The 26936-nt window shown below is 36.4% G+C and overlaps 1 protein-coding gene across 1 annotated transcript in view; it reads right to left on the bottom strand.

The window, feature by feature from the left end:
* The window catches only part of pvalb6 (parvalbumin 6), a 53649-nt gene extending 38282 nt beyond the window's left edge, over positions 1–15367 (bottom strand). The window contains exon 1 of the mRNA XM_051105970.1: positions 15124–15367. The gene's annotated coding sequence lies outside the window, so the exon portion shown is untranslated. The remainder of the gene's footprint in view (positions 1–15123) is intronic.
* Between the last annotated feature and the right edge of the window lie 11569 nt (positions 15368–26936).

Here is a 26936-nt window from a genome sequence, read left to right as displayed (position 1 = left end):
TGCTCTGCTAATTCATCTCTTTGTGCCATCTTAAACAATTAATTTCCTTAATAATCTCACGCACTTCTCAGCTCCATTCTTCTTCATTCATTCCTTTCTTCTATTCATCCTCTACCATCTTGTTTCTCCGCAACCCAGCAGGCAGCTTACTCTCCCTCTCTTTTTTCCTCTCTATTTCCATTCTTGTCATGCCCACAGCTTATAGCGTGAAAAAAGAGGACCAACATGAAATCAGTATTCTCCTCGTGTTTGGTGCAGTATGCGTGTGTGTAAGAGTACGAGTGTGTGTTTGCTAGAAGGGATTGTTGTTCACTGTTTAAGAATCCTTGAAAACAGAATTAGTTGAGAAGTCCCTCTGCAGTCAGCAAAACTTCAGTGTAAGACACAGGCATCAACATAAAAACGCAACAATTCAGCAGTAATGACCACAACATGTTAAAAAGAGATAAAAGGAAGTGCAATTAGTCGCCCTCAGATGGAATCTGCAGATGTTTTGACATTTTCGTTGCTGATTCTTAGTGAAAATATCATCCAGAAATATAAGGACTGTTGGTCGTTCTTTTTCATGCCAACACAATCAATGCGAACTAAAGCTTTTAAAATGCTTGCAAATGCACCATAAAGTCGCCTGTGCACCTATACAGTTACATTCCAAGTCTTCTGAAGTCATATGAGAGCTTTGTGTGATGAACAGAGCAACATCAATTTTGTTATTAACTGATAATCTTCCCGCCAATGAGCCGCTACCTACTGTGAACGGATCATTGAGTCAGTGAGTAGAGATTGAGAACCGATACAGTCTAATTTGTGACTGGTTTTATAAATCATTTTAGGTTTTATAAATCAATCTTCAATCTTATATAGCAATCTTCTGCAAAATTCTGACTCAACTAAATGATTCATTCAGAAATCAGACACTGCTGTGACTGGATCATTAAGTAAGTGAGTTGAAATTAAGAAAAGATTCAGTCCAAATTGTGAACTAAATGGTTCATTGAAAAGATCTGCCTCAAAGGTCAACTAATTCACAAATCGCACAGTCGTTGTGATTGGATCATTGAGTCAGTGAGATGAAATTGAGAATACTTGGTTTTAATTAATTATTCAGGTTGTTTAAATTTAGACTTGTTTTAATTTTAATTTAAATTTTCAGCTTGAGTTTAAATTTTCCAATTTACACGAGACACTTGGTTGAGGTGTTAATTCATAGTATTCATTAAATAGGTGAAAAGTTTCTGGACCAACTATTTCAGGCTATTTCATGTCAGTAAACTGAAACTGAGAATCAATTTTATCCTATTGGGGAATGAATGATTCAGACAGGTTTTGTGAATCAACTGGTTCATAAAATAAATAATTTATTCACAAATCAGACATTGATGTGACTGGATCCTTGAGCCAAAACTAAGAACAGGATTTGTTAAAGGCTTTCAGAACAAACATTTACAGATAATTTACTCACCCCCTTGTCATCCAAGATGTTCATGTCTTTCTTTCTTCAGTTGTAAAGAAATCATGTTTTTTTAAGAAAACATTTCAGGATTTCTCTCCATGTAATGGAGCTTACAATTCATATATATATTTTAACCTTAAACGCTTGTCTTGTCTAGCTCTGTGTGAACAGTTTTTTGTCATGACAGTTAGAGTACGTCTAAAAAGTCCCATCTCATTTTCAACTTCTAAATTGTCCTATACTGCTGTTTTACCTTTTTTGTAAAGGGTGTTTGATCTTCTTTGCATGTTCACTTAGTAAACTCTAAGCTGGTTCTTCTGCAGCGATGTAGGATGATTTTGAAGAAAATGAGATGGGAGTTTTTAGACAAACCCTAACTGTATTGACCGAAAAAAAAAAAAAAAAAACTGATTTCACGCAGAGCTAGATGAGACAAACGTTTGAGGTTAAAAAGTATATAAATGGTAATTTTCAAAAAAAAAAAAAAAAAAAAACAATCGTTTCGCTAGATAAGACCCTTTTTCCTCGGCTGGGATTGTTTAGAGCCCTTTGAAGCTGCATTTAAACTGCATTTTGGAAGTTCAAACTCGGGGGCACCATAGAAGTCCACTATATGGAGAGAAATTCTGAAATGTTTTCCTGAAAAAACATAATTTCTTTACGACTGACGAAAGAAAGACATGTCTTGGATGACAAGTGGGTAAGTACATTATCTGTACATTTTTGTTCTGGAAGTGAACTTCTCCTTTAATCAACAAGTATCAGAAGATTTGACTCAAAACAATAAATCATTCACAAACTGAGCATCATTACTTCCTCTCAAGAACACATCAAGTAGATCTAGAGCAAATCTTTTCATTGAATCTTTTCAGTTCTTAAACAAACCTATCATACGGCTTCAGAAGACTGAAAGATTAGCACACAGGTCTTTTAAACATCAGTTTTAAGATACTTTCATGAAACTAGTAAATCATAGCATTTTATGAATCATAGGCACTCCAAGACCATTCTGCAAAGTGTCAGAAATTTCCATTTAGCATATAGACTCCACCACAACTGTTTTCTAAAGATAAACACATGCATATACACAGTGTGCATGTGTTTAGTCACAAAAAATTCATTTTGTCTGGCAGTTTTACAGCTAAGACACAGAGAGAGACAGACAGAGAGGTCCTGTAACAGTATCAAGGGCAATAGAGCACTACTCTGCATCTTACAGCAGTTTAGATATTGCGACATAAATCTAGACAAACACACACACCCACACTCATACATAATACTTTACACTCTAGTGACCAGCCTGAGGCAAAAGCAGTGCACTGAGTGCCTCATAGAGAACAAATGAAAGCGAGATGGAGAGAGAGGTCTTACATCTCATGGTCATACAGGACGTAAATGAAAGTAATGAGCTATATATGCAGTCACACACACACACACACACACACATAGACAGAGTAATACTGTAATAATGGCCTCTTACTGTAATTGCCTAGAGCCTTGTGGGTATTAAAGCACTGTTCGGCCTAATTAAGTCACTTTATTCCACACCGTGAACATTTCTATCTTCTGGCTATCATAGAATTCACTGGCTTTGAGCAGTACGGTACATGCCTTGTCTGTTTTTGCAAGGAGCAAAATGACCTTCAGAATTGTGGTGTGCCTTCGGGATTGGTGAATTTGATTGGTCAGGCACAAATGACAAGGATTCTGGTTCCTGGTTTATAAATGTGGGACTGAGAGCACTGTGGTTGTTATTTGCTTGAATGTGATGGAATATGACTAATATTAGATTAGATTAATCAGAATATTCCTAAGCATGCAAATGCATGTGCTCCAAATGTTCAGATTAGAGGTCATCAATATTAATTAGCTAAAGAAAAAAATATCCTAAAGTATGGTGGCCTGCTTCTGCCACAGAATAAAAATAAATAAATAAATAAATAAGGTAACTGTACCTTTTCCTGCATATCTCAATTTTTTTAATTTTTAAGATCAGAATTCTGAGAAAAAAGTCAGAATTGCTGGATTTAGACTTTTCTCTCTTGCAATTCCCAGTTTGTCTCACAATTAAGATTTTTTTCCTCAGAATTTTGAGTTTACATCCACCAAATCTGACTATTTATATTTTGAATTTACATCCTTTTATTCTGTATTTCTTTCTGCCAATTTTTTTTTTTTTTTTTTTTTTTTTTTTTTTTTTTTTTTAATTTATATCTCATTTTCAACTTTTCTTCTCAGAACTGTGTTTATACCTCACAATTGACTTCATACCTTGCAATTCTGAAAAAAGTCAGAATTGTGTGATATAAACTCTGAATTGCAGGGAAACGAGATGAAAACTCAATATTACCTTATCTAATTTTACCTTTTATATTTTATAAACCCTCTCTCAAAAACACACCAGGCTTTCAACAGAATAAAGTCATGAGGGTAAGTAAATGATGAAACAAATCTCTGTCTCAAGTGAACTATCCTTTTAAACATGCATTTGATTCAGCTAGAAAGGAAACAAATGCATTTGTCCCTTGGTGCATGTGAATCATTGTCATTGGTTCTGTGAGAGCAGTGGGGTCAGACTACAAGATAATAAGGCTAATTATATCTCGGAGGACAAATCAAAACTAATCTTGATTCAGCGGGGGACCGAATCACAGTTTGCTCTGACTCTGAGGGAATATCCTTAACCTCTGGAACTCTATCAGACAAAAAGTACTTGGGAAATTTTTCTGCTCCCCACAGGGTGAAGACATGAAATCCTACTGGCGGCCAGATTGAAGTTGTGAGTTTATATCGGCTGTTGTGACTTCTATTATTTTGCCCTTTAGGTGCAAGCGTCCCTTGAGATGAAGCGGATTTCTGAGATGACAAAGCAGAGATACTGTAACTGAAAACCGCTATTCAGTGAAAAGCAAAGGAACGCGCTCTCCCTCTCCTTTTCTGCTGACTGAAAGAACGATTGACCTCTGCAATAGAGACAGAAAGAGAATGAGTCTACATGTGCTGGATTAAAACAAGTAAGTTACGATAGATATTCAGCTAAAAATTATGTCTTTAATTATGTCTTAAGTATATTACACCACAGAAAGAATGTGAAAAAATGTGTGGAAGCTGCTAAATCATATAAAGAAGGACTTAGTAAGCAGGAAAGGATGCAATATTTTGACAAACTAAAGATAATAGGTAAAAAGTTAGGACACCCTATTGCATTTCATGGTTTTCTGTATCAGGACATAATAAAAAAATTATCTGGTCCTTGGCTTAAAATTTGGAAAGTAAATTCCCAGATAAACATCATAACATGACATATCACACAGTGTCATTATTTATTTAAAAAAAAAAATACAACCAAGAGGGAAAGGCCATGTGTGACAAAGTTAGGACACCCTATGAGTCAACTGCCTGTAGCAGCAATAACTTGAAGCATTCATTTTCTGTGTGACTTCATCAGTCTCTCACATCATTCTGGAAAAATTTGGACCACTCTTCTTTTCAACGTTGCTCCAGTTTATTGAGGTTTGTGGGCATTTGCTTATGCACAGCTCTCAACACAGCATTTGAGTCAGGATGAGCTCTGGACTTGGACTGGGCTATTGCTACACCTTGATTCTTTTCTTTTCAGCCATTCTGTTGTAGATTTGCTGGTGTGCTTGGGATCATTGTCCTGTTGCATGACCCAATTTTGACCCAGCTTTAGATGTTAGACAGGTGCCCTCGCATTTGACTCTAGAACACTTTGACATACAGAGGAGTTCATGGGCAACTCAGTGACTGTGAGGTGCCCAGGTCCTGTGGCTACAAAACAAGCCCAAAATGACCAGCCCTCCTCCAGCATGTTTGTCTTTTGGTATGAGGTGTTTGTGCTAATGTGCTCTTTAGGTTTTCACCAATCTTGGCGCTGTGCATTATGACCAAACATCTCCACTTCGGTCTCTTGGGTATAGTTCTTCAGTTGCCTGCCATTTCTCTGAGCTTTACACGGTCTGATCTCGGGGTGAGAGGTGTCTGTTTTCAATGTCTTCCACTTGTGAATAAACATCAAATTGTTTGGAAATGGCCGTATTACTCTTCTCAGATTGATGGCAATAACAGTTGCTTCTCTAAGATGATTGCTGATATCTTACCTCCTTGGCTTTGTGTGAACACACACCTGAAGGCTCCAGAACAGCAAACTGCCAAAGCTTATGCTTTTATAGAGGTGCTCAGACTTGCTAATGATCATTTAATCAAAGGTATTTGATTAGCAGTGCTTGACTGTTATTTACCCTCTTAATTCTAATGTTAACAGTAAAGGTGTCCTAACTTTGTCACACATGGCTTTTCCATTTTGGTTTTATTTTTGTCCAGTAAATAATGATACGGTGCCATTTGTCATGTGTTGCTGTTCATCTGAGGTTTTATTTTTTTGAAATTTTAAGACCAGCCTAAGACCCGTATTTTTAATGATGTCCTGATACGGAAAACCATTGAATTCAATAGGGTGTCCTAACTTTTTTACATGACTGTATGAGCAGTATTAATTAAGAAATTAGCCTAATATTTCACCTACCGGGCGCAAGAAATGATAAGAACAAACACAAATGCTGTCAAGATTCTTGCCCTGGAAATCCTGGTTTAATTTGGCCAAACACAAATGCCTTTTGTTCCTCAGACAGGTTTTTTTTTTTTTTTTTTTTTTTTGCACTCTTCTCCTTGATTTGTTATAACTTTTGGCAGTCTATAGTACTCCAAATGTTTTTCCCAGTCAGACTGATTAGTACAGCCCAAAAGATGACAACAACTGATCATTTTCAGCAGCAATAATCAGCCAAACATGCAAGTTTTGTTAGGTTTAGTGGCATTGTTTACATTCAGTGCCGCCAATACGGCCGATTGATGATGCGTCACAAAAACACTATGCAGGTTTAGTTACACTAGAGCTCAGCTGCTTTTAAAGGAACATGTGCAAATTTAGGGCATTTCACATTGTATTTAAGAACATCCAGAAAGCTTAAGAAAGAACAGTGGAAGTAACAGCATAAGACTGAGTGAGTCCGTTTTAGACTGGTGTCCCAGTGGACCTCCGCCACAGCGCTGACCTCATTTAGGAGGTCAGGGATTGGTTAATTGAAGGTGTGACTCCTGGTGAGACACAGTGACCTCAGCATCAGTCTAAAGTTAGACCACAAGCCGAAGCAAAAATTCTCACCTTAAAATGCTACAAAGAGCTTAGAATAGTTCAGCCGTGCACATTTGGCTCAGCTTTGCCAAGATACCAAAGTCTGCAATCAGAAGAGATTTCAGTAAACAAAAGCATCATAAAAATGAGTCTTCAGAGACCACATGGTAGATTTGCATAAGAAACAGTCATTACTGTGCAACTTAATAAATGTACAAGTGTTGAAACCTAAAAGAACAAGGCAAAAAGACTACACGGTATACAGTACATTTCCACACGTTCAGACATCTGCTTTTTGCACAGATGTATAAATTAGCGTCACACTCTTATGCAGAATATTTACACACTGCCATACCAAATAATGAGTTATTAACAGAAAACCTCTCATGTTTATCTCTCCTGTGCTGATATTAGCATTCCTGTTAATGGGTCTGCGTGACTGCCCATTAGCATGCGGCTCAACTCTGAGTGGATAATTAGCAGGTGTTTTAGCGTTATGGATAAAATCCAAATCAGATAAACACACGAACACACGTACACAAAAGGCTTGGCATCCAACACACACATATTAATTTCAAACACTCCTGACACCCACACAATGTCGCTGACAAGGACACAAACAAGACAGCGGGATTTGTTTCCTCATAATGGTGACTGATCCACCATGAACACGTAACCAGATTACAATGAACCCAACTGAAGGCTTGTGAGATGTGATCAGACGAACAGCTATACTAATAAAAGCACCGCCATTGAAAATATCAAAACGACAAAATAAGAAAAATCTAAAATCTAAATTCTATTGTTAAATATACACTGCTGTTCAAAAGTTTGGGATTGACTTTTTAAAAAAAAAAATTTTTTTAAAGAAGTCTCTTATGCTCATCAAGGCTGCATTTATTTGATCAAAAATGCAGAAAAAAACTTGCAATATTGTAAAATGTTATTACAGTTTAAAATAATAGTTTCCATGTTAATATACTTTAAAATATAATTTAGTCCTGCAATGCAACACTGAATTTTCATCAGCCATTAGTCCAGTCTTAAGTGTCACATGATCATTCAGAAATCATTTTATTATGCTGATTTATTATCAATGTTGGAAACAGTTGTGCTGCCAAATATTTTTTTGGACTTCTTCATAATTTGTTGATGAATAAAACGTTAAAAAGAACAGCATTTATTCAAAATACAAATCTTTTCTAAGAATATAAGCGTTTGCTTTCACTTTTATCAATTTAACACAAATCTTTGCTGAATAAAAGTATTAATTTCTTTAAAAAAAAAAAAAAAAAATAATAATAATAATAAAGAATAAAGATGTACTGACCCCCAATGTTTGAACTGTAGTGTATATTGTTAGAAAATATTTCTATTTTAAATAAATGCTGTTCTTTTTAACCTTTTATTCAAATTTTTAATTATGCTAAAAATTCAGGTTTGCATTACTTACTATTACTTTGTAATAATATTTCACAATATTATTTTTTTTTAATGCAAAATTAATTCAAATTTAAATGAATGCAGCTCTGATGAAAACGTCTTTAAAAACATTAAAAATCTTACTGATCCCAAAATTCTGAATGGAATTATATAGTTTTTCCATTATATAAAACTCAAAGCTAATCTTTAATGAGTAAGATTTACTTTGCAAAAAATAATCAATTTATATAATAATAATCTAGAAATGAATATCATTTTTCCATATTATAATGCTATGATGGCAAAACGCACTTGTAGGGTTTAAAATTACTAATCATAATTGTGGCATTTTATTTTATTTTTATTTTTAATTAAGTGTTTTAATTTAATTTAATTTAATTTACATAAAACAGTATAAATTGTATATTTGTTTATTAAAATGTATTTATTAAAAAATCTCAATAATATTATTAACATTACATATTATTTAAGGACATAACATAAACATAATTATTACCTTATCAATGGTGATATATATGTATACACACTTTTTCAGGAATCTTTGAACAGCAAAAGCACAGCATTTGTATGAAATAGAATTTTAGCTCTATTTTAAGTCTTTATTGTTGCTATTTATCTATTTAATGCATTCTTGCTGAGAAAAAGCATTTATTTCTTACACAGAAATATGTGACCCTGGACCACAAAACCACTCATAAGTAGCACTGGTATATTTGTAGCAATAGCCAACAATACGGTTCAATATGGTTCAAAATGTTCAATTATTCTTTTATGCCAAAAATCACTGTGATATTAGATAAAGATCATGTTTCATGAAGATATTTAGTAAATTTCCTACCGTAAATATATCAAAACCTATTTTTTGATTAAGCTATGAACTTCATTTGGACAACTTGGTGATTTCCTCAATATTTAGATTTTTTTTGCACCCTCAGATTCCAGATTTTCAAATAGTTATATCTCGGCCAAATATTGTCCTATTCTAACAAACCATACGTCAACTGTCAATTTATTCAGCTATCAGATTATGTAAAAACCCTTATAATTGTTTTTGTGGTCCAGAGTCACATACAGTTTTTGAAATTCACTTGCAACATTTAAAATGACTTATTTTAAATTAATTTTCAGACACAAAATAGAATAAATGTATAAGTCTGATTAACATTAATTAAATATTTAATATTCATTGGTTATCAACACCTTATCAATATCGAAAAATCAGTCCAACCCTAATCATGATCCATCCTTAATAGGAACCTCATGAATGAAACGTTCACAAGTAAAACTAGGCTGAAATAAAATCGATTAGTATGTACTGCAGTGGTCTGCTGTAGCGCTGAGAGGAGAGGCAGTTATCAGACCGTTTGACCTTGAATGAGCATGTGATCAGGCGTAAACGGTTAAAGGGAATCTAAACCTGAATTTGTGGAAAATCTAGGGGTTCTGACAGCTCAAAATATTGAGTTATGACTCAGAAACAGCCTCCTGCTTTGTGAATGTGACTAGAAGCAGAAAACTGTGATGTTTTGCTGTATGTGAAGCTGTTCAATATGTGGCCGCAAATGTGCTTCTGTATGTGTGTGCATTCAAACAGATGTGTGCGTGCAGTCGCTAACATTAAAGGAATACGACTTACAACTTATTGTGGAAAGGTGAACATTTTTAAAGCCATTTTATACAGTAAATCTTGAAGAAATAGACCACTTCATACATTTCATGATCATTTTCAGCTCTGAAGACTTTAAGCCTTGAAATATAATAAAAGCACCTTCTTTGTTCTACAGAGAAAACAAAGTAACATGGGCTTGGAAAGACATGAATGTGAGTAAACAACGGCATACCTTCACCATATCCTCCAAATCACAAGTCACTTCAGTTTTAATTAGTATGCGCACGTAGTGCAGATGAGACACTGGCCGTAATTGCTTTGATCGTTTTACGTGAGGCCTCTAATGCGGGGCTGAAATAACGCAGACCTCACGAAGTCTTGAATCAATTAATCTATCATTTCAAGACTGTCACAACAGTACAGCGCATTAATTAATCTCCAGAAAGCCTCAATGAGTGATGTGTGTGTGAGTGAAAGAGAAAGAAAGATATACAGAAACAGATCGCGAGAGATAGGTGGCTGTAGAGTTTCATCTAAAAGCTGCCCACGTACAAGAGAAATTCAAACATACACACACCATCCCACACACCAACATTGCATTCTCTATCTGCCAATACTCAATTAGTGTCAGCTGTCCAATCTCGACTGCTCTCACATCCAAAAACACACACATACGCAATTACACACACACACACTCAATGTCTATCTGCTCATCTAAAATTGTATGAGCAAACACACACACCCAAAGCACACGCAGTTAATGGCCAATAACTCAAAAAACTAATTTCAAAGAAACAAGAAGCCAGACAAACATTACATAAATCCTTATGTGTTCTTAATTCTTGTGTCATATTTTTGTTTAAATCTCCTGTAATGGCAAATGTGAGACTAAGGAGACTTTAAATCAGTGGTTAATCAGTCGCATAGCTTTAGGGCAAGACTTTCTGTATAGTAAATCTTGGCTTGCTTTGCAAAATCTAAACTATATTATTATCAAACTCTGATATGCAAAATGCAACTATAAAGTTCAAAAATATTAAGACATTATATTGTAAAAAAAGTATAATTTGACTTGATTTGACTTCTTTGGCAGACCAATGGCAAACGAAGGGAGTGTTTAAAAACAGTTTAAAGGATTAGTTCACTTCCAGACACATTTCCTGATAATTTACTCATGTTCAAGTCTTTCTTTCTTCAGTCGAAAATATTTTTTGAGGAAAACATTCAAGGATTTTTCTCCATATAGTGGACTTCAATGGGGATCAGTGGGTTGAAGGTTGCAGTTTCAATGCAGCTTCAAAGGGCTCTACACAATCCCAGCCGAGGAAGAAGAGTCTTATCTAGTGAAAAGACTGGTCATTTTCCAACAAAAAATAAACATGTACATACTTTTTAAGCACAAATGCTCATCTTGCACTAAACTGACTTATGTTATATCAAGCACACAATAAAGACGGAAGCACCGACCCAGTGTTTACAAAGTGAACCTGCAAACAAAGTCAAACAAGGTAAAACAACAATGTCGGGTGATTTTGAAGTTGGAGAAGAAAATTAGAGTTTTTCGACTGTGTGTGTTTCGAGGTAAACAGATGAAGAACTAACGACACGTGACCTTTACAACGTGATTACGTTATGCTTAAAGTCGAAATTAGTGATTGGAAAAACGGATCATTTTGTCTCATTACTGATTTGGATCTTTAAATTTCGTTCATCAAAATGAAAAATTTTTTTTCAATCATTTTGTCCATTTCATTCACTTCAGCAGAATACAGTATAATTAAAATGTTACATGTTAATAGCCAAATTCCACAACACATCTACTCACGCGACGTTTTGAATAAGACAATGGTAATGCAATAAAACTATAATGCAACCGAGGCCAAATTATGAGAAACAGAAATGTTTAATTCATTGTTTCAGGATACCCTGGTGAAAATGTTTTGATGCTGGGATGCTGGTTAGGTATGTTTTGATGCTGGTTTAAGCTGGTCCTTTGCTGGTTAATGCTGGTCCTTGACCAGCAACATGACCAGCAAAAACCAGCAAAGAACCAGCATAAACCAGCTAAGGACAAGCTTAAACCAGCATCAAAACATACCTAACCAGCATATGCAGTTTTTTCACCAGGGTATGCAGTCTGTTAGTTTCCCTCACCTGACGAACAGGGGTACATTTCCCGTACAACAGCGTAACTCACTGATTAACCTCCATAGTATGATGCATTGTTGTGGAAACTAACTAGGTAGTCTAGACTGTTTCCCGAACACAATCACATCAGTTCAACAATATAGGGCCATTGGTAATGACGTCACATGAATAAGGTGGAACAATTACTTCTGAGATTTAACTGATAGAGATCTCTAAAATGCAGCTATATTGAACATAACACCTGATGACTAATTTACTATTTTTCGTTCCCTGTCGTTTCGCTTTATTTGATGTTTGATTCATCGCAGGTTCTTACGTCATACTGGGATTTCCTTACGCACTATTCAAAAACAGGGCTTAAAGAGGACACTTAAAAATACATAGATTAAAATGCATTTATATTTAGATCGTGTGAAAGATTAGATTGTACTGCATTTTAGCTTGCTTATTGTGTCCAAGAGTATAATTTATTGAGCTCATTTGTCTTACTAACAAGGAACTATGCTTCTAACCACAGGTCGAGAGCTGTAGTTCCAACCACAGAAGTTTGTGACGCCGTTTGCAAATGAACTATGATCTTCGTTTGAACTATGATTTCAGGGAACACCAAATCGTTGAACTACGTTGGTAACAACGGAACTTGCGACCATTTGCCTAATGATGCTTTTGAGAAACGCATCCCTGTATTGTTCGTTCTTTTGTCACGTCACATACCCATAAGCTGAAGCTATGCAGTCTGTACCGGAAACAGAATTGATTAGTTCATCTCTCGAGTCTTCGGGTTCGGGTCATTCATTCTTTTGTCACGTGCCCGCTTCCCGTCTCAGTATCTTATAACAAATACAAACGTTGTATATTATTACTATATATGCTATTATTATATGTAGGTATCTTTGCTTTATGAAAGTGATTTTTCCTCATCATACAGATAAAGTTTAAAGCCTATTTATTACCACATTCGATGTCAACCATTTACAAATGTTTAAATTGTGAAAAAATAAAAAGCTACAATTTGAGATCAGAAACACGTCACTGTAAATGTCTTTGTACAGAAGGTTGGGAATTATTAACTAATTTCTGCATTCAATACTGCTAAGCCATGTGACAAAAGAGCAAACGACCCGAGGACTCGAGAGGTGAACTAATCATTTCTCCTTCCGGTAGAGACTGTATAGCGTCTATAGGGCTGTCACGGAATGAATGAACGACTCAAACCCGAACCCAAAAAAGGTAATTCCCGAGTCATATAAAAAATTATTTCAAATTGAACTAATGAATGACACATCACTTGTTGAGAGAAGAGTATTTGTGGTTAAAAAGTATATACATTTTTATTCTTTTTTAGAAAATGTTTGATTGTTCCAATAGATAAGACTCTTACTCCTCAGCTGGGATCGTGTAGGGCCCTTTGAAGCTGCATTGAAACTGCATTTTGGACCTTCAACTGTTGATCCTCGCTGAAGTCCACTATATGGAGAAAAATCCTGGAATGTTTTCCTCAAAATTTTTGATTGGAAAGACATGAATATCTTGGATGACATAGGGTAAGATAAGTAAATAATCAGGAAATTTTTCTTCTGGAAGTAAACTAATTCTTTAAACTCAGTCACTGGTCATCTCAACTGATGTGCACCATCAGTCATGCGATGGCTGCAGTAAGTCCACAAAGACATAGAGTGCTTTATTTGTCATTTTAGATTTGGCAAGAGAGCTCAGAAGGACTTTTGTGGGCTCCAGAACAGATCATTCTATGTCACCAAAAAAGGGTGGACTCACAGATTGACTGCACCTTTGGGACAGAACCGTTCCATTTGGTGCCGCTAGCAGCGCAGAATTTGAACATTTCACCTTTAAATCAAGACGACAGCATGCAGTAAACACACCAGAGAAAGCATAGGAAAAGTAAGACTAAACTGGTAACCTCTGGTGGACGGTTAATCCAGTCAAAAGAGTTAAATCACCAAAAATGTGAAAGGGACTGAGCATGTGTGACTGATTTGGTTCATTAACCAGAGCAGGCAGCCTGCAAGAATAATGCATCTTTCACTCACACACACACACACACTCACACACTTTGTGCCTTCACTGCAGAATGGCTGTAATCTTTTTGCTTTGCTATCCTTTTAGCTAACACGCTAACCCCATTCCAGCAGTCCCCGCACACCCTGACAGCATGCATCAGAGAGTATTTGAACCCAAAGACATGTTACTGCACCAGGACCGGAGCAGCACTAATGCAGTCAAGCTCTTGTCCTCACCCACTGTCATTTATGCGAGTCTGTCCTTTTCTTTATGTCCTGCTCAATCTCCGGATTGTGCAATTACTTCATCTGGACTATAAGAAAAGCGGTTTTGCTTACATTGCGACCACACGTCCCCTCAAGGATGGTAAAACCTGAAATCACCAACACTGCAGGGACCTTTAAACAGTCACCTTAATAAAAGGATTAAATAATGAACATATAAATATAACAACATGGTTTGTGTAAGGGTTACGTTTAGACGTATAAAAAATAGATCAATATAAAACAACAGAAGTCAATTAAAAAGTCGTTGTGTGCATGCATATGTTGAGAGATGAAAGACGTGCACAATTAGAAAAGTGATGTAAAGGTAAATCAATTGATGCAAACAACATTTGTTACGGGAATATTATTTGGCACAATATCATTTATCTCAGTACATTTATAGTAGAATCAGCCTAAGTTTATGAATGAGATCAATATAAATGCATTCAGAGAATCAAACTAAACTAAACAATCCAATATCATAGATAGATAGATAGATAGATAGATAGACAGATAGATAATGCGCTCTATGCCACATTGCCTTCATCATTGAAGTTTAAATCTCTTTTTAATGAGCGATTCATCAAGTTCATCTGTGTCTTCATAAAACTCTCTGCCAGTCTTTTATCATTTTACAGTCCTATTTTCACTAGATGTGATCTATTACATTTTCAGTAATGCTGCACAAGCCTTCTCATTCCCTCTATCTCACACACACATGCTCACAGTGCGGAGGGCTGGCAGAGCTCAGCTGTGGTTTGTGAATGGGATATTACATGAAGATGATGTTGCAGCCACTCGGACTTTGATATGAGACAAGCATCTCTCCCTGTCTTTCTGCATCTGTTTTAATCTTTCTCATCTTTGATAACTGACCAAATTTTTCTCCCAGGACTTTCTGTCTCACTTCCTTTAAGGCTGTCACACTTGTTCTCCTTTCTATCTCCATCCCATCAACACTGTTCCTTGTTTTTATCATCACATAACTCTTCCCTGTGTGGTAGCAGAGCATGCCTGGAAGTCTTACCCGCTGTAGAGTGAGCTGGAGTCCCAGGTTAAGCTGGAGGTTCAGGTCTGCAGAGGAACGCGACCGGCAACGCACAGACAGACAGCAAACCGAACTAGAGCTGGAGCACACCAAAAAGAGAGAGAGAGGGAAAGAGAGATAGACAGAGAGGGAAAAAGAGAGAGACAGCAGGACAGAGACAGCACTGAGTAGTTGGAGGTGAGATGAAGGGGAGAGAGAGAGTGTGAGAAGAAGATAAACGGACAGAGGGAGAGAGAAAGTGAGGAGGAGCTAAAATCGGATGGGAGGGACCGTGCGATGCTGTAAGAAAAGCAGTAAGAATCGGTGAATGAATGAAGGACCGAGTCAATGAATGAATGACTGAATAATCAAATGACCAATTTAAATGACCAAATTACCATGGAATAAACAAGGGAATAAACAAATGACCAAATGAATGAATGAACAAATTACTAATATATGACCCAAAAAAAACAATTGACTTAATCAGCATGTAAATTTACAAGCAAATGACTGAAAGAAATGACATAATAAACAACCAAGTGAATGACTAAATGAATAAATGAAAAAAAGCAATGACCAAAGAAGATTTTAATCATCCATTAACAAAGAATAATGAATTAGCAAACTGTATTTACTGTAACTGTACTTATTAATGTGTAAATTTGTTTTGTGAAGATGAATGAAGGTCTTACGGGTTTGGAACGACATGAGGGTGAGTAATTAATGACAGAAGTTTCATTTTTTGGTGAGCTGTCCCTTCAAATGACTGGATAAATGAACAAACAAGTAAAATAACAAATAAATTAACACAAAAAAGACCAGATCAGTCTAAAAACAACAGAACTTATGGAAAGTCCTCAATGTAAAAAAAAAATAAATAAATAAAAAAAAATATGTAAAATTTACGGTAAAGAAAATGGCAGCTGTGGTTGCTTTTACTGTAAAAAATACGGTAGCAATGTTTTTGGTTTTATGGTTATAACTTAGATTTTACATTTAAATACTGTAATTTCACGAACTGATATATACATATTGAAGTACTGAAATTTGTTTTGTACCTTTGTAATACACAATATGAAATGTAAAGGGAATTCTTTTGCACTTCCAAAAACGGTATGCTACTGTAAAATTACGTGCTATGTCCAATACGTTTTCTTCACTGTATATAGTAGAGGAACGTACCCTTAACCATTTGACAGTTTAAATGAGTATAACATTGAGTATTAAAAACTACCATATTAAATGAGAAACAACTGAAAATTAAATCTCCTATATGAAAGAGCAATCTAGAAGCCTCTGAGCAAAACCTGAGGAAAATTATTTTTTGAGGTGATGATGAAACATGAGGATTAATAAAACAGAACTTGCATAAAAAATACAAAAAGTTGCTGAGTGTAGAAGAATGACTATAGCAAACACGAGGGATAAATCCCCAGGAGGGGTACAGAGAGCAGCAAATGATTCCCAATCATAATAGGATGACCCAGAGGCACAAACACAATTATTTCTAAATTGTATAAAGCATAAACAAAAGGCTGAATGTGTGAGAGAGTTTCAGGCACAACAGAAATAAATTTAATTTGTCTTCAGCCATGCATATTGTGCCTGTTGTTGCCCATCACAGTCCAGTAAATGTGCTACAATGAGCCACTACATATCAGCTCATATCAGTTTGTGCCACAGCACCTCTGGTTTTTCTCTCACTCCTCATTCAAAGTGGCAGTGATGTCTGCATTCAAAAAATAAATCACCCAAAATTTTAATATATTGTCATCATCTCCTATGCTGTCTTTTTTTTCACGTAAAACAGAAGAAATTTTGAATAATGTTTTATGTAGCACTTTTTCAAACAATGAAGGATTAGTGGAAAAAAGTACAATAAAATATGACTTGGATGCACTATATTCCATGTCTTCTGGAGCCATATTATACATTTATGTGAGGAACTGCCGGACTTGAATGAGAGTCCAAACAGCTGATAAAAACATCACAATAATCCACAAGTAATCCACATGGCTTCAATTAGCAGCTTGTGAAGTGAAAAGCTACGAGTTTTTAAGAAACAAAGCCCATCCCCTGTTGTCCTCTCACATTAAAATTCACAAATATACTTTTAGAGCTGTTTTGGAGTTTTTGCTTGAAAAGGTGTTTAATCTGTGCATATATTTATCTTGATTCAAACATCTTCACAGTATAAAGTGTTATGAGTATAGGTTTGAAGTTAAAACATTTTAATAATACAGATTTTCGCTTCACATAACATTAATTGATGGACTGGATTGGTGTGGATTACTTGTGGATTATTGTGGTGTTTTTATCAGCGGTTTGGCAGAAACCAGCAAACTCAAACAGCAACTTTTTTCATTTTTTGGGTTAACTATTCCTTTAAGCAGACTAAACGATTGGAGAAGTCAAGTCCTTTTCAAAAAATATGAATGGACGAGTCATTCACGATAGGGGCTTTTGCACCATATAGTTCTCGGAACTAGCCAGGATGGGTGGTCTTAGAGAACCAATTTCTCCATCAGGGCATTTTCCTGGTTGCATTTGCACCGGCAGCAGGAACTCTGAAGCGGCCGACAGCGACGTCTTTGCGTGCAACATTTACAAACATCAACAACTGTTATTGCTGTTTTTCATGTTTACATGGCTTTTTAAAAACACGAGGTAGCCAGTGTTTCGTATGCGTTTGGCCAATCACTGTCCACTTACATGTACCTGGGTGTGCAGCCATATTGGAGATACTCAGACGTAAACAACAGCACGGTTAATATACTACTTAATATGTTGTTCTGCTAATTTATGCTGTCTAAACAACATAAAAATTGTGAGGAAGCTGCGAAATTATATAGAGAAGGACTTAGTAAGTAGGAAGGGGTGCGATATTTTGACAAACTTAAGTTTGTTACTAGGTGGTAAAGATACGTACGAGCTGTATTAAGATATCAGCTTAATACTTCACCAACCTGAATGAATATGATAAGAACAAACACAAATGTTGTCAAGATTTTTCCCCTGGAAATCCTAGTTCAGTTTGGCCAACCACAAATCCCTTTTGCTCCTCAGACAGTTTTTTCACTCTTCTCCTTGATTTGTTATAACTGTTGACAGTCTATAGTATTGCAAATGATTTTCCCGGCCAGACCGATTAGTTCAGCCCAAAACATGACAACAATTTACCTTTTTCAGCAGCAATAATTAGCAAAACATGCAAGTTTCCTTTGGTTCAGTAGCATTTGTTACATTAAGTGCCACCAATATGGCCGATTGACGGCGTGTCGTGAAAACACTCTACTCTGAAGTAACCCCTACTGTGAAGTAGGAGCTAATTTAGTTCCCCCAAATGGAGTTCCTAGAACTAAATACGTTCCTAGTTCCTGCAGTGTGAACACGTCAAAAAGTGCGTGCTTCCGCCAATAGTTCTAGGAACTATGAAAAAGTTCCTCCGGTGCGAAATCCCCTTTTAAGATAAATAACATGCATTTAGGAAATATGGTAAGTTTCGATTTCGTGCCAACTTTAATATCATTTGCACTTGTGCATCATTAACGTAATCGGTCGCAATAGATTATAATATCAACAACCAATACTGTTTGCCATCACTGATATAAATACTGCATCTTGAGACATCTCAATGACTTTTGCATTAATTCTGTGAATAAAAAAGCTGCTTTTATCCAAAACTATTTGAATCTGTGCAAATGGTGGAGGCAACATTCACTTTTCTTCAGTGTTTTTGGGCATTTATTCTTGAGTGGAATGATTTGTGCCGGGTTACTGAGTTTCTTTGGTGTTTATGAAAGAAAGCTTTTAGGCTGACGGCCAACACAGCTCCCAGATCAGCTAAACGCTAATGACGTTCAATATCACATCAAGCAACATGCTGTTCTGCATCAACCTTCGAGGGAAGCACTTAAACAAGCCACATCACAGAACTACACAGTACAAACCACAATGAAAGTTATTTACGTCAGCTGTACAAAGACCGATTCTCAATTTACAAACTCTGGTTTAGCTATTAGTACGCAAGCATATATCACTGAACTGGTAGTGAATGACAAGAAACCAACTCATCTGAAAACCTGATCTGGTATGAAGAGATCAAATGTATAGATTTGGTGTGAGGGATGTGTGCAGCCCTTACTTCATGAATGATCCAGGAGAAAGCTTACAGATTTACTGGAATAACCTAGTAAAGCTCGCTTTCGCCTTTCCTCAGTTTGCTTTGGGATCCAGATGGGAATTCGTTCATTTAATGCGCATTAAGCTGATCCCTAAATCCATTTAGACATGGAATAAAAGAGCAAATCACAAAGAGCTCATCTCTTATCCACACCAGCAACTCCGGCAAACCACCACTAGGGGCAGTTCAAAGCTTTCAATACATATACTGCATCTGGAAATACATTGACTTTCAGAGAACAGTCATTAGGTAACATAATGTAGAGAAATCATGCAACAGTCTTGGTTCATTTGGCCCAAGTTTTAAACACAGGTAAAATATTCCCAGTAATGTAAAGATTAATAATAAGGAGTCTTGTTGTTCTAAGAAGACACTGTACCTTCAAACTAGGGCACAAATGCATTGCTCCGTTAATGTGTGAGAATATTAAGTCAGTATTTCATGAACAAAGCCCTAAATTTAAGAATTAAACATCAGCACAACTCGTACCTCTTGGGGTTGACTTTTATGCCTTGAACAAGTATAAAAAGAAAACTTAGCCCTAGCAACAACCAGGTTTCTTGGCAAGTCTGTAACACTTGTCTTCTTTTTTTGTCTCCAGCCCATCAAACAGGTCATCCCTGGGTGCTAGTAAAGCATGCCAGAGTTTGACACACTGTAGAGTGAGCTGGAGTCCCAGGCTCAACTGGAGGTTCAGGTCTGAAGAGGAAGTAGACTAGCAACAAACTGACAGACCTCAAACCAAACTTATAACGCCTTAGCGACCACACAGCATCCTGGCAGTGAGTTTTGCACCTGCATAAACACTCAGGACTAGTGATCACATTTCTGTGCATTATAAAATCACTGAATTTGAATTTCAAGGTCTTTAACAAGCTCACTGGGATGAATATCAAAGCATAGAGAGGATGCGGTATCCTTTGGACAGCCCATGGGAATTGTAGTCCATTCCAGCCTGCTGAAGAGTCAATTGTGCAGCTCTAGCATGAAGGACAAAGGCTGCGTAATTCCCTCTGGATCTCACACACACTAATGCTCTCAGTGCAGCATCACAGACCGTGGCTTAAGCTTCTGAAGAACAGGAGAGGACACACTGCAACACATCAGACCACATTAGACCTCCATCAGCATTAACTGCTGTGGAAAAAATGTATGACTACAGCTGCATACAGCTTTAAAGGTAACCCTGTGTATTAAAACGTTTATGGCTTAATATAAATTACATGTCTCTTACTGAAATATATAGTAGAAAACCTATGAAACATTTACTTTATTTAAAAAATCCATATTGTTTTAGACATATTTTGGACTATGAGGGACGCCATTATGGCATGAAGTGGTTGCACTCAGTGAGCTACTGGTGCTACCTGTTGCTATTTTTACCGCGATATTGAGTGAAATGTTTACATCCTTGTCTGCATGTTTATATCCTGCCAAGACGGCATCTAGCGTTTCTTGTCTCTGCCATATAAGCTCTAAAAGCCTCAAAGGCATCAGGGCTAAAGTGGGGAGAATGAAGATGCGGGTCTTTAGGAAATTTTATTAGTCCACAGGCATCTTCCCATTCATTTTTCCTCTTCTTATCGCTAGGAAAAGCAGTGAAAACGTACATCGCTTCTCTTGTTCCCCTTCGATTGAAAATTACAACCAAAAGGTGCCCAATGTGGCATTGTATCAGTATTTATTTTTATTTTTTTTTTAGATGTGTTGCAGCAAAAATAGCAACAGGTAGCACCAGTAGCTCACTGAGTACAACCATTTCACGTCATCAAAATAATGGCGTCCCCCATAGTCCAAAATCTGTATAAAATGATGTGGATTTTTTAAAATAAAGTAAATCTTTCATGGGTTTTCTACTACATATTTCAGACATTTGAGACATTTGTGTTATATTAAGCCATACAAGTCTTAATACCGGGGTTCCCTTTAAATCACAAAACAAATAAGAAAAAGGTCCCAAATAACCAGAATGGGAAAACATTTCTCCTAATCAGGAGAATGTGCTAAAACTAGAATAAGAAGCTACAGCCAGACAAACTGTCTCAGCTGAGCTGACAGGAAGTAGACTCACTTCTGAAAGTATTACATCATATAGAAATTGCAACTTCTAAGGAACTTCTTATTACCAAGACTCTGCCGGGAAACAACTGCGTGTTTTCACTTGCATTATTAGGAGGCGTTCTGTTCATGAATATAAGAAGCACACGTTTTCACACAGAACACCTTCATTGGTAATCTGAGGTTAAAATATTAAATGAATACAAGAAAAATTCAAGAAAAAGACTCTAGGTGGCACTATAGAGGCAAAGTTTCATTTAATAAGTCACTTGGGTGTTAGTGTGATGTTAGTATTCAAAGGAAACATGTCTATAATATACATATATAATATACACACAATACACATACAATATATATAATATAATTTACAGTACCCAACTGTTTTAAAGGGATAGCTCACACAAAAATGAAAATTACCTCATGATTTACTCGCCCTCAAGTCATCCTAGGTGTATATGACTTTGTTCTTTCAGACAAATACAATCGGAATTATATTAAAAAATTTCTTGGTTCTTCCAAGCTTTATATTGGCAGTGAATGGCTGTTGAGGTTTTGAAGTCATAAAAATCATCATAAAAAGTGCTCCATACAATTCCAGGGGTTAATAAAGGCCTTCTGAAGTGAATCGATATGTTTGTGTAAGAAAAATATACATATTTAAAACTTTAAAAACTCTAATTTCTAGCTTCCGCTAACTGTTGTGCATTCATAAGTTTGTTTACAGCAAAGGAAACCAGTGTCCTCTTAGATTATATTGAAATCCTCCAACATTTTTCTTTACAAATCCTCACTTTGTATTTCTGTTTTGTGACCAGTGTTTTGTTCTCTCCACTGTGCTTCCACTTTCATCACTCATCATCACTGTCTCGCAAGCACGTGTACGGCAAATGACGGAAGCTAGAAACTATGGCTTATGATAGATGGATGCACTTTATTGGGCTTAAAATTTTCAGCAGCCATTCACTGCCATTATAAAACTTGGAAGAGCCAGGACATTTTTTAATATAGCTCAAGTTGTATTCATCTGAAATATGAACGTCATATACACCTAGGATGGCTGGAAGGTAGGTAAATAATGGGGTGATTTTCATTTTTGGGTGAACTGTCCCTTTAAGGGCTCTCCTTGTCACATAGTTTGATACTGTTGGCATTCCTGCATGGATATCAGATTGTTAATGAAGAGATTTCTCATGTTATTATACACATCCAGGTATTATAGATCCTGAAACAACACACTAAATCACATTATACAACATAAATCAAGGGAGATGATTCATTTACAAGACTTTAAACTCTCAATTTATGTAGAGTAGAACGCTTTAGTGTGCTGTTTTAGGATTCAGTCACTTAAAATTACTCCAAAAACAATTCCTGTAAAGCGCCTAACATGAAATGAAAGTCATTTTTGGCCACACAACCATCCTACCTGTTCACAATGAGTCACCGTCTGGTTTTATAATAGCACAACTTGAAATATGCTACATGAAAACAAACTACAGGTTTAACAGTGGAAAAAGAGGTCCTGAAAAACATTAAAATAAGGAAGCTCTAACTTTATTGTGGCTTTTCGAGTTCACGCTCAAAAAAGACGCAACACTTGTCACCAGGAAGTCACGTTAAGAAGTCTTAAGAACCAAAACCTCTTCAAGAACCGTTTGAGAGAATCACACACAGCTCTGGGGAAAAAAGGTAATCACAAAGCATTGTTTAACAGAGTGATCTTGAGGGGGGGGAGGGAATGAGAGGGCAATAAGAAACATTTGTACTCGAGGGTGCGTGACTTTGACTTTGAGTCACAGAATCAAAAGTTCACCGCTGACGTGTACTGTCAGCAGCTAAATGACTAACAAGTGTTATAAAAGTCTAAATGCCAAGACCTTGTGAATGAAAGACAATAACTGTCTTATTAAACTGCAATGTTATTGAACTTAATACACAACAACAACAAAAAAATACACTCAAATGCTTCCATCCAAAACATGCTCAAAAAAGAATAAGGATGAAGGGGTTTGATCATTTTATCTGTCTAAAAACAAAACACACACAAAGCAGCCGAAGCGTAAAGGTGTGAAATTCAACTGAGTCGAACGAACATTAAATTAGAAACAGGGGAATCCAGATATCAATTCATGTGTGAATATGCAAACTTTCACACACACGATTCTGAGAAGGTAAAACAATCCATCATCACAGAATCATGGGAAAGGACTGAATAAAAAACCAGACCAGCCTCCTGTGCTAACCCTAACATTAAGCTAATGTTGATGTTAAAACTAGTGCAGCTGAACATTTAATACGTACAGTTGAGGTCAAAAGTTTACCTTAATGTTAATCGTCTTACCAAAATAATTGGTAATATAAATTTATTTTTATGTAGTACTAACCTGAATAAGATATTTCACATAAATACAGACATAAATAGATATTTTACATATAGTCAACAAGAGAAAATAATAGTTGAATTTATACAAATTACCCTGTTCAGAGGTTTATATATTTAGTTTAGTTTACATATTCTTAATACTGTGTTGCTGAACTGTTGAAATGCCTGTTGTTCTTCAGAAAAATGCTTCAGGTCCCACAAATTCTTTCGCTAGTTTTTCAGCATTTTTTGCATGGTTGAACCTTTTCCAACAATGACTGTATGATTCCAACAATGATCCATCTTTTCAGGATAACTCAGGGACTCATATGCCCCGATTTTGAACTTCCAAAATGTAGTTTAAATGCAGCTTCAAAGGACTCTAAACAATCTCAGCCGAGAAAGAAGGGTCTTATCTAGTGAAACGATCGGTCATTTTTTGTATACTCTTTAAAGGGGTCATTGGATGCCCATTTTCCACAAGTTGATATGATCCTTTAGTGTCTTAATGAAAAGTCTCTAATATACTTCAATTAAAAATTCTCAATGGTTTTGTAAAACAACACCCTTTTTACCTTGTCAAAATGAGCTCTGCAAAAATCATCTCATTCTAACGGGTTGTTCCTTTAAATGCAAATGAGCTCTGCTCACCCCGCCCCTCTCTTCTCGCTGTGGAAAGACGGTCTTGTTTACATTAGCCGCATTTAGCCGTGTTTAGCCGCTAAACTTTCTAACTACCACGTTATAAGGAAAGGCAATCGCAAAGATTATTAAAAAAACGCTTATACTCACTTCTGCTGTAAGTGAAGCTGGATCATGAATGATTTGCGCGAACATAGACGGATATATGTAGATCGGGAGGCGCATTCCTTTCACAAACAAACGTAATCTATTGCATCTTCAGCGGCTCAGATGTCGGGAGTAAATGACGACCACTATGTTCATTATTACATCCAGCAACACAACACCTCAATCGCTCAATCTGAGATATTCTTGTCTAACTTACATCCCTGCTCTGGCATCACAACATGGAAAGTTACTGGACTGTGACAGCTGGTCTAAGGTAAGAGCTCATGTCGATCAACTACTGTGGGAGCGGCCTCTGTGGGTGTGATGCCACACCGACAGGCATCTGAGAACGGCTCGATTTGAAAAGGAGGATATTATTTTTACAGATTAATTAAAAACCACTGCATGGATTTTTATCATTATAGAGTATATTGTACATACACTGCCAACACACATTAATGTTCAAACAACATGAAAAAGTGAACTTAGCATCCGATGACCCCTTTAAGCACAAAAGCTTGTGTAGCACAGGCTCTGGGATGCACGTCCAAGATGCTACGAATTAGTGATGGGTCGTTCTTGAATGATTCATTCATTTTGAGCGAATCTTTAATGTGACTCGGGAAGAACGAGTCGTCTTGGGGAGTGATTTGTTCAGTCGCGCATGCGCAGCATCCTATTAGGTTCTCTACTGGAATTAGTTCACCTGCTTCGAGTCTTCGGGTTTTTCGAGTCATTCGTTCATCTTATGGGGCTGTCACGTGACGAACGAACGACTCAAATCCAAAAACTTGTCAGATAAGAGGTGAGGTTAGCAAATCATATCCATCTTATTTTCTCCTACAACTTCAAAATAATCTGACATCGTTGTACTTTTTTGTTTGTAAACAGCGTTTGACTTACTTTCTTAGTCTTTGCGCGTTCGCTTTGTAAACAATGGGTCTGTGGTTCCGCGTGACCTTTTGACGTAATTTAATATTATGTAGTGTCGTGGACGCACATCCCAGAGCCTGTGCTACATGAGCTTTTGTGCTTAAAAATACAAATTTTTATTTTCCGAAAAAAAAAACAAAAAAACGATCGTTTCGCTAGATAAGACCCTTCTTCCTCGGCTGGGATCGTTTAGAGCCCTCTGAATCTGCATTTAAACTACATGTTGGAAGTTCAAAATCGGGGCACCAATAAAGTCTAGTATATGGAGAAAAATCCTGAAATGCTTTCCTCAAAAACCAAACAACTTATGGGACCTGAAGGATTTTTTTGAAGAACAACGGGCAGTTTAACTGTTCAGGACAAACAAGGGACTCATGAACAACTATCGCTACAAAAAAAAAAAATAAAAAATCAGGTGAGTGCAAACTTCTGAACAGGGTCATTTTTATAAATGTAACTATTATTTTGTCTTGTGGACTATATGTAAACATCTTTTATGTGAATTATCTTATTCAGGTCAGTACTAAATAAAAAATAGCATGCACTTTGTCTGATCCCTCTTATTTTGATAAAATTATTTGCATTTTGCGGATTCTGCAAGGTGTATGTAAACTTTTGACTTCAACTGTAACTGACTGAAAAAAGTATGTCAAAAATACCCAGATGGCATCCTGTTTTTCATTTATTTGTGAAGTATGCATCCATGTATGCTAGTAATGCTTCAATACTTCTGATTACATAGTTTGCGACATTCAGTAATGAATTTAGCTACAATGCATGCTAATTTTAGCATCAAATGATGGCCACAGAGTTCATCTGATGCATACTGCATGCAAAAAAATATCAAGAGTTGGCTACAGTCAGCTGGTTTTTGGTTGGTTTTAAGCAAATTCTGAAGGGTCAGGTGGCCAGGGCTTTTTTATGAGTATCCATGGTCACAAACCGATACAGAGTTCAAATTATGAGCGGTTTTGCACTTGAAAGCAAGTAAACTGTATATTTTGCTTAGCTGTCTTCCTGTCTGCACTCATTATTGTTCAGAGAGACAGAAGTTCTGATCAAGCCTACACACATTTTCCACTATTTAACCTGTCTTTTCTGTAGAGTTGATAACAGAGCTCTGCACAGAGCCAAGACAAGTGTCATCAATGTGTTTTGTCAAAGTGATCTTCAAAGTGAGACAAACTTCTTCCTGAAGTTCGAGTACAGTAGTGTAGAATGGCGTTCTGTTTTGCTGCATTGTGTGCATACTGTATTCACAGCTGTCTTTATCAGTTAAGCAGATACTGATGCTGATGAAACAGAAGTAAACAAATGAAACATTTTTTTCTGATATGATTCAAATATTATAAGGTGTTTTCACTCATTACAATGATATGATCTAAAGAGGCTCATGAAGAAGCAGGTCGTCTTTTGCCCCACTTTGCATGTCGTATCTTCACACAATCTCTTTTTATCTCTCGGTTTTCTTCTTTCATTTTTTTC

Source organism: Labeo rohita, chromosome 3, assembly GCF_022985175.1.
Source record: "Labeo rohita strain BAU-BD-2019 chromosome 3, IGBB_LRoh.1.0, whole genome shotgun sequence".
Lineage (NCBI taxonomy): Eukaryota > Metazoa > Chordata > Actinopteri > Cypriniformes > Cyprinidae > Labeo > Labeo rohita.
The sequence above is the reverse complement of the archived record's forward strand: the minus strand, read 5'-3'. Positions and strand labels throughout refer to the sequence as shown.